Below are 7,572 nucleotides of genomic sequence, written 5' to 3' on the forward strand. Positions count from 1 at the left end.
ACCCGTTCGGCTAGGAAAGAGCTTTGAGAGGCAGCCTCTCCTGGGTGGAAAACTGGTTGGATGGCTGGGCCCAAAGAGTGGGTCAATGGAGTTAACTCCAGCTGGAGGCCAGTGACAAGTGGTGTCCCCAGGGCTCGGTACTGGGCCCAGTCCTGTTCAATATCGTTATCAATGACCTGGATCGAATGCACCCTCAGCAAGTTTGCAGATGACACTAAGATGGGAGGAAGTGTCGATCTGCTGGAGGGTAGAGAGGCTCCAAAGGGATCTGAACAGGCTGGACCGATGGGCTGAGACCAGTGGCATGAGGTTTAACAAGGCCAAATGCCGGGTCCTCAACAACAACCCTGTGCAGCTACAGACTGGGGGAAGAGTGGCTGGAAAGCCACCTGGAGGAGAAGGACCTGGGGGTAGTGGTTGACAGCAGCGGAATATGAGTCAGCAGTGGCCCAGGCGGCCAAGAAGGCCAATGGCATCTTGGCCTGTATCAGAAACAGCGTGACCAGCAGGTCCAGGGAGGTTATTCTGCCCCTGTAGTCAGCACTGGTGAGGCCGCACCTCGAATCCTGAGTTTAGTTCTGGGCCCTTCACCCCATGAAGGATGTTGAGGCTCTGGAGCATGTCCAGAGAAGAGCAATGAAGCTGGTGAAGGGGCTGGGGAACAAGTCTTATGAGGAGTGGCTGAGAGAGCTGGGGTTGTTTAGCCTTGAGAAGAGGCTGAGGGGAGACCTTATTGCTCTCTACAACTACCTGAAAGGAGATTGTAGAGAGGAGAGTGCTGGCCTTTTCTCCCAAGTGACAGGTGATAGGGCAAGGGGGAAGCTTGTCCCCAAGCTGCATCAGGGGAGGCTCAGACTGGATATCGGGAAAGAATTTTCCACAGAAGGGGTCATTGGGCGCTGGCAGAGGCTGCCCAGGGAGGTGGTGGAGTCACCATCCCTGGAGGTATGTAAAAGATGGATAGCCGAGGTGCTCAGGGACATGGTTTAGTGGCAGATAGGAATGGTTGGACTCGATGATCCAAAAGGTCTTTTCCAACCTAGTGATTCTTTGATTCTATGACCATTGAGTCCAGCCATACCTGCCCACTGCTGAACCATCCCTGAGCACCTCATCCACCCATCTTGTAAATCCTTCAGGGGTGGGGACTCCCATCTTGGGAGCCTCTGCCAGGGCTTGGGAACCCTTGCAGGGAAAGAGTTTTCCCCAATACCCAATCTAAACTTCCCCTGATGGAGCTTGAGGCTGTCTTATGCAGCTTGAGGCTTGTCTTATTGCTTGTTATCTGGGAGAAGAGCCCAGCACCACACCGTCCTTTCCAGGAGCTGCAGAGAACGATGAGGTCTCCCTGGCACCACCTCTTCTCCAGGATAAACAACCTCAGGTCCCTCAGCCACTCCCAGAAGCCCTGGGTTCCAGACCTTTCCACAGCTCTGTTCCCTTCTCCAGACACGCTCCAGCCCCTCAATGTCCTTCTTGGAGTGAGGGGCCCAAACCTGAACCTGGGGTTCAAGGTGCAGCCTGACCAGCACCAAGTCCAGGATATGATCCCTGCCCTGGTCCTGCTGGCCACACCATGGCTGATCCAAGCCAGGAGGCTGTTTGCCTTCTTGGCCACCTGGGCCACTGTTGGCTCATGTTCAGCTGCTGTTGACCAGCACCCCCAGGTCCTTCTCTGCCAGGCAGCTTTCCAGCCGCTCTTCCCCAAGCCTATAGTGCTGCACAGGGTCGTTATGTCCCAGTGCAGGACTGAGCACTTGGCCTTGCTGAGCCTTATCCCATGGATCCAGCCTGTCCAGACCACTCTGCAGAGCCTCCCTACCCTCACGCAGATCCACCCTTCCTCCCAGATTTGTGTCATCTGCGAACCTACTAAGGGTGCACTCAATCCCCTCATCCAGATAACAGATAAAGACATTGAACAGAACTAGACCCAGCACTGAACCCTGGGGAAACCGCTTAAGATCAGACTGTAGTGTAGGGAAATGTAAATGTTGTAAATGATGTAACGTTGTAAAACGATGTAAAATGTAAAATGATGTAATGTTGTAAATGTAAGAAAATTGTGGTTGGTAAACAAGAGATAACTGTAGAACAGCTGAGGTAGTCTTAATTGCTGCAGCTGTGGGATCCTGAGAAGTGGCCAATCACCGGGGGAGTTGCTAACGAGGTGGTAGGGGTGTATAAAGCCTGACATGGCAGAGCAGTTGGGAAGATCACTTATAGGAGAAAACTGCTTTGAGGAAGAGCTTGGAGTAAGAAGGCACTCCAAGAGAGAGCAGCCTAAAGAAGGTGAGAAAGTTAGGGCAGCATCCAAACAGAGGTGGGATTGTTGGCCCAAGCCTGGGAGACAATGGAGAATGGAGACTAGCATCAGACTTCAACTGGTTTAAGCTTTGTTCCCCGTTGCTCTTTGCGACTGGCCATCCAGCCAGTTTTTTACTCTGCAGGGGGTTTGCTTGTCCAGACCAGTGGCAAGCAGTTTCTCAGGCAGAATGCTGTGAGAGGCTTTACTCAAGTCCAGGTACACTATATCTGCAGCCTTTCTCTCATCCATTAAGTGGGTAACCTTGTCATACCGTGAAGGGGCACTTGAGATGTTCATCTGTTAAGGCAGCAGATGACTGCTCTGCCTTTTTCCGTTTGGAGACAAAGTAAATGCAAGAGACTGCATCTGTGTCTGCTGCGTGAGACCTTCCTTGCATGAGGCACTCAAAATTCCATTTTTGTGCACTGTCAAAGCTGCTGTTTTGTTGTGCTATTGGTATTTTGTTGCTTTTGGTGCAGTTTGTAGCTGGGGCACCCTCAGCTGGTGCAGACTTGATTGTTTTCAGTCATCTTCCTCATGGGTGTCTTTTTAGAAAGAGTTATCTGTTCTAATCTCTGCAGAGCTCGAGCCTCCGCTGGACTGCGCTGCTCAGCTCTGCGTGGAGAGGAGCACAGCCTTGTGCCTGCAGAGCTGGCACTGCTCCTTAATGACTGTGTGCTTATTAATTTACAGCTGACCACACTGCAGCTGTTTTGATAGCTTCTGGATCCCTTTTAGCAGGGTCTTTTCCCACTGTGGAAGGCCTTTAGAGTTTGTGGTCCAAATTCCCTTGTTCAGAAGGGAGGGATGTAGTGTGTGACCCATGGAGCAGTCTTGGGGTGGCTGTGTTTGTTTTGAGGCCCCATTACTTGTGTAGTTGTTGAGAATCTTGATATTAATCCTAGTCTTTTTCTGGGTGTTAACTGGTGAAAGAAGTGAGGCTTACCCTTTTTGAAAGAGGATTTCAGGGTCTGTCAGGCCTTTTGCTTGACAGCTTCCCTGGTTTTTTTTGTAGGATATATTCTTCCTCTTTCTAGTCTCCTCCAGAGGCCAGGTTACCCTCACCCCCCAGCTGCCTCTGTCTGGTGGTGTTCCCCAGCCTGGGGTCACCGCAGGTACAGAGCTCTCCAGAGAAGGCCTCTATGCCTGCACTCCCGGCTGACACCTGCAGAGTCTGCTGTTTTCCTTATTGCTGAATTTGGAAGCCCTCTTGAGGCTTTCAGGAGCTGTTGGTGGCATTTAATGCAGAGAAAACTTAGAACAGAATAGTAGCCGTGCAGAGGAGAGAGCTTTATTCCTCTGCGTAGCAGCCCAGGAGGAGGAAACTCCTCTTGTGTCAATGCAAGAACGTTAAACCATCTGTGGTGGACCAGGGCGAAGGTCTGTCTCCTGCCCAGAGTCAATTCTCAGGACAAGGGCTGTGATCCGCTACGCAGGGAAGAGCAAGAACAGGGCATGCAAACAGGACAGGGCATTCCTCCTTATGCTTTCCAACTGCTTTCAGCTTGGGGACCTGGAATGATACCATATAATGTAAATAACAGAGTATCTGCCAACTTTTTGGATAAACTAACTTTATTTTTCTGATCTTGTCAGACACTAAAATTAGTATATCTTGTAGAAATCCATATGCAGAATCTCCTGATTAATGAATTTGCTTCCATCACAATAGGTTTAAAATAAGCGCACTTCAAAATGCAGACCGTTCTTGTGTGTGTGCTTGCAAATGCAAACAAGTGTGTGATTTGTTTTGGCTGCTTGATATTGGCTGTTTGGGTGATGCCTGAGAGGATTGAAATAGGAGTCCAAAGGAGGTCATAGAGATGATCTGAGGGCTGGAGCACCTCCCATACGAGGACAGGCTGAGAGGGTTGAGGTTTTTCAGCCTGGGGAAGAGAAGGCTCCAGGGAGGTAAGGTACTTCCAGCCTTGAAAGGGGCTCTAGGAAAGCTGGGGAAGGGCTCTTGATTGGGGAGTGCAGGGAGAGGATGAGGGGGAACGGTTTGAAGCTAAAAGAGGGGAGATTGAGATGAGATCTTGGGGAGAAATGTGTTGTTGTGAGGGTGGAGAGGCCCTGGAACAGGTTGCCCAGAGAAGCTGTGGCTGCCCCATCCCTGGAGGGGTTCAAGGCCAGGTTGGATGGGGCTTGGAGCCCCTGATCCAGTGGGAGGTGTCCCTGCCCATGGCAAAGGGTGGAACTAGGTGGGCTTTAAAGTCCCTCATGACCTGAACCATTCTGTGATTCTCTGATTCACTTCTGCCTCTGTACAAGATTTGAGATGTGGCTTGGCATCAAATATGGAAAAAAACTTTCCTGCTAAAGCCTATAGAGCACAGATGATCTCAAATCCAAGGTCGGGCAGAGCTGGGTCTAAAGCTCCAAATTGTTGAGAGCTCTGATTGTTAAGTTCATAACAACATTAAAATTAGACCTTGGAAAGTGATAGAATATGCATAAGATTTCTGGGAAAACTTATCCATATGCATATAAGTGGAAATCTCTTCTGTCCCAGCTCTTGTCTCGCTGCACACAACTGATGGAGATAACTTATGTTGCCCAGGCCTGATAAAGGATGCTTGCTTTCTAAAACTCCAAAAAGAGTCTCGGGGAGTTTATTTGCTGGCACTTTCAGTATCAGAACAGCAGTGCTGGGCTCCTCCTTGCCTCTCCAAACCCAGCGGGGATTCTGTGAAGGAACCGTAGTACCCTGTGCAGATTATTTTTTGTGGATGCAGATAAAGTTTTCAATCGTTACATAATTGTGCAGGTTCTTTGTTGCTCTCATGTATTGTCAGCTTGTGACTTCATTGGTTTAATTAAGTAGGAGCATGAGTAGATAACATGATATTTGCTCAGGTTCTACAGCTTGCAGTGATCTGCTAGTAAATGCTCAGGCTGGTGATGTAATAATTGGCTAACAGAAAGAATAGATACAACTGATTGTCCTGTTTTAATTATGCAAAATGTTCTTAAGACAGGCCTTGCCAGATGTTTGCTATTTATTGCTCCCAATTATTGTCAACTCGTGGCTTCATTGGTTTATTTAAGCAGGGGGATGCATAGATAATGTGATGTTTGCCCAGGTTCTGCAGCTCCTAGTAGTATGCCAGTAACTGCTCAGGATGGTTATTTTGTTTTGGGGGAGTAACTCAGTCACTGCTCAGCGTGAAAGTCAGTGTGAGATGAAGTTGTGGTTCCCTTCAGCAGGTATTTGTTATTTATTACTCCCAAGTATTGTCAACTCGTGGCTTCATTGGTTTAATTAAGCAGGGGGATGTGTAGATAATGTGATGTTTGCCCAGGTTGTACAGCCTGGAGCAATTTGCTAGTAACTACTCAGTCTGGTTGTTTCATTTCTGGGGAGAGGATAGCATCTCAATAGTGCTCAGTGTGAAAATCATTTTGAGATGTTGTGGTTCAGTTCAAGTCTTGTGTTAGCTGTGATTAGTACTAAATACTCTTAGTCCAAAACTGAAGTTCCTGTAATACATTTATCAGTGCAATACAATTATCCTGTTGATAATCAGCTACTGGAAATAATAGACAACAACTGATTTTCCTGTTTTAATTGTGAAGTGCTCTTTCCTGAGACAGGCTTTCAGTGGGTATTTATTTATTGCTCCCATATATTCTCAGCTCGTGGCTTCATTGATTTAATTAAGCAGGGGCATGTGCAGATAATGTGACATTTTAGGGCAGCCTGATCTAGTGGGATGTCCTTGCCTGTGTCAGGGGGATTGAAATTAGATGATCTTTAAGATCCCTAATGGTTCTATGAGTCCATGACTTGCTCAGTGAAGGTTCTATAGCCTCTAAAGAAGTGGTGGTATGAATGTTGAGTAGAGAGCAAAAATTGCTTTCTTGTAGTAAGCTGACACACTCTGAAATGTTTCAGACACAAACTGACTTGTGTGGAGCTCTGGGAGTGGGGAGAAATGCCCATAATCTGTATCCAAATCCTCCCTGAGAAAGCTGAGAGCTCAAATATTACCAAAAAAAAAAAAACAAACCCCAAACCCTCTTGAAATACAATGAGTTACCCTTACAGGTGGTTGAATTAAACATTTCTTCTGGCTCACGGAGAACTAGATCCTCATGAAATGAAGCTGGAATGGAATCCTGCAGTGTCGAGCATGCAAAAGTAAATGAGTCTTGATTTTACAAAATGGCCAAGAATACTCAGTGCTGTTTTGTTTTTCACTTTAGTCTGAAGTGTGAAACACACAGTTCTTAAAAAAACCCAACCATAGATTCTTGTCTCCATGTATGAGTCATGAACTATGAGCAGTACTCCTACCCTGAGCTGCCTTGCTCTTAAACTCTTAGGGTTTACTGTAAATTTTCACATTAAACTTGAAGGCAAAAAAAAAAAACTTGCCTTCTCAGTCTGGTAACGCACAAAGTGGCTCAGAAAGGGTGACTGGTCCTGGTTCTGAAAATAATTAATATAAAAGGGAAACTGATGCTAGAAGAATTAAGAATATTTTTTCTGAGTGGCCAGAAGAAAGATAGGGAAGAAAGGTATCCACATGCTGTGAAAGAACAAGAATGCCTTCCTGTGTCCTGCTTTCTTCTCTTTTTTTTTGAGAGAAAGGGGAAAAAATTGCATTGCACAATTCGGAAGTGTGGAATGTGATCTGTTCCAGCAGGGGTGCAGGAGGTTGGAACTGAGTGGGCTTTAAGGTCCCTTCCAACCCAAACCATTCCATGATGCTGAGTGGGAGTCTTCTGCTTAAATTGTTGATTTAACCTTGAAAACTCAGGATTGTATCAGAACTTTGTTCTTGGAGTAGATCTGCCCAGGGCAAAGCAGGCAGGCAGAAACAGGGAGAAGTGGCTGGTCGGGTGACTGGGACCAGGCGCAGCAGCTCTGTTTTAAAGAATGTGTGTGAGGAGTAGAGATCTGAGGGGCAGAGGAAGCAAAGGACTTGTCCAGAGTTACACAAAGAGTCTGTGGTAAAGGAGGGCTCAAGTCAAATGTCTAACAAACCAGCTTCCCTCTGCTTCTTTTCTTATCTCTAATGGCTATTTTCAGCTCTGGCTAAAACTGAGCCCTTAGTGAGGATTATTATTAATTTCCCAAATGCAGTTTTTCTGAGATTGCCGCAAAACTGTGCGCTTTTATTTCTAGGATGCACAAGGGATCATTATGCTTATGTCTGTTTCCTTTTCCCTGTCTTCCAGGTACGGCACTTCATCACTTTTGCTTTTGCACAAACGCAGGACTGCAGCTTCTCTCTCTCAAGTTCTTCCTCCTCCAAGGA

The sequence above is a fragment of the Cuculus canorus genome, chromosome 20, assembly GCF_017976375.1.
Source record: "Cuculus canorus isolate bCucCan1 chromosome 20, bCucCan1.pri, whole genome shotgun sequence".
Lineage (NCBI taxonomy): Eukaryota > Metazoa > Chordata > Aves > Cuculiformes > Cuculidae > Cuculus > Cuculus canorus.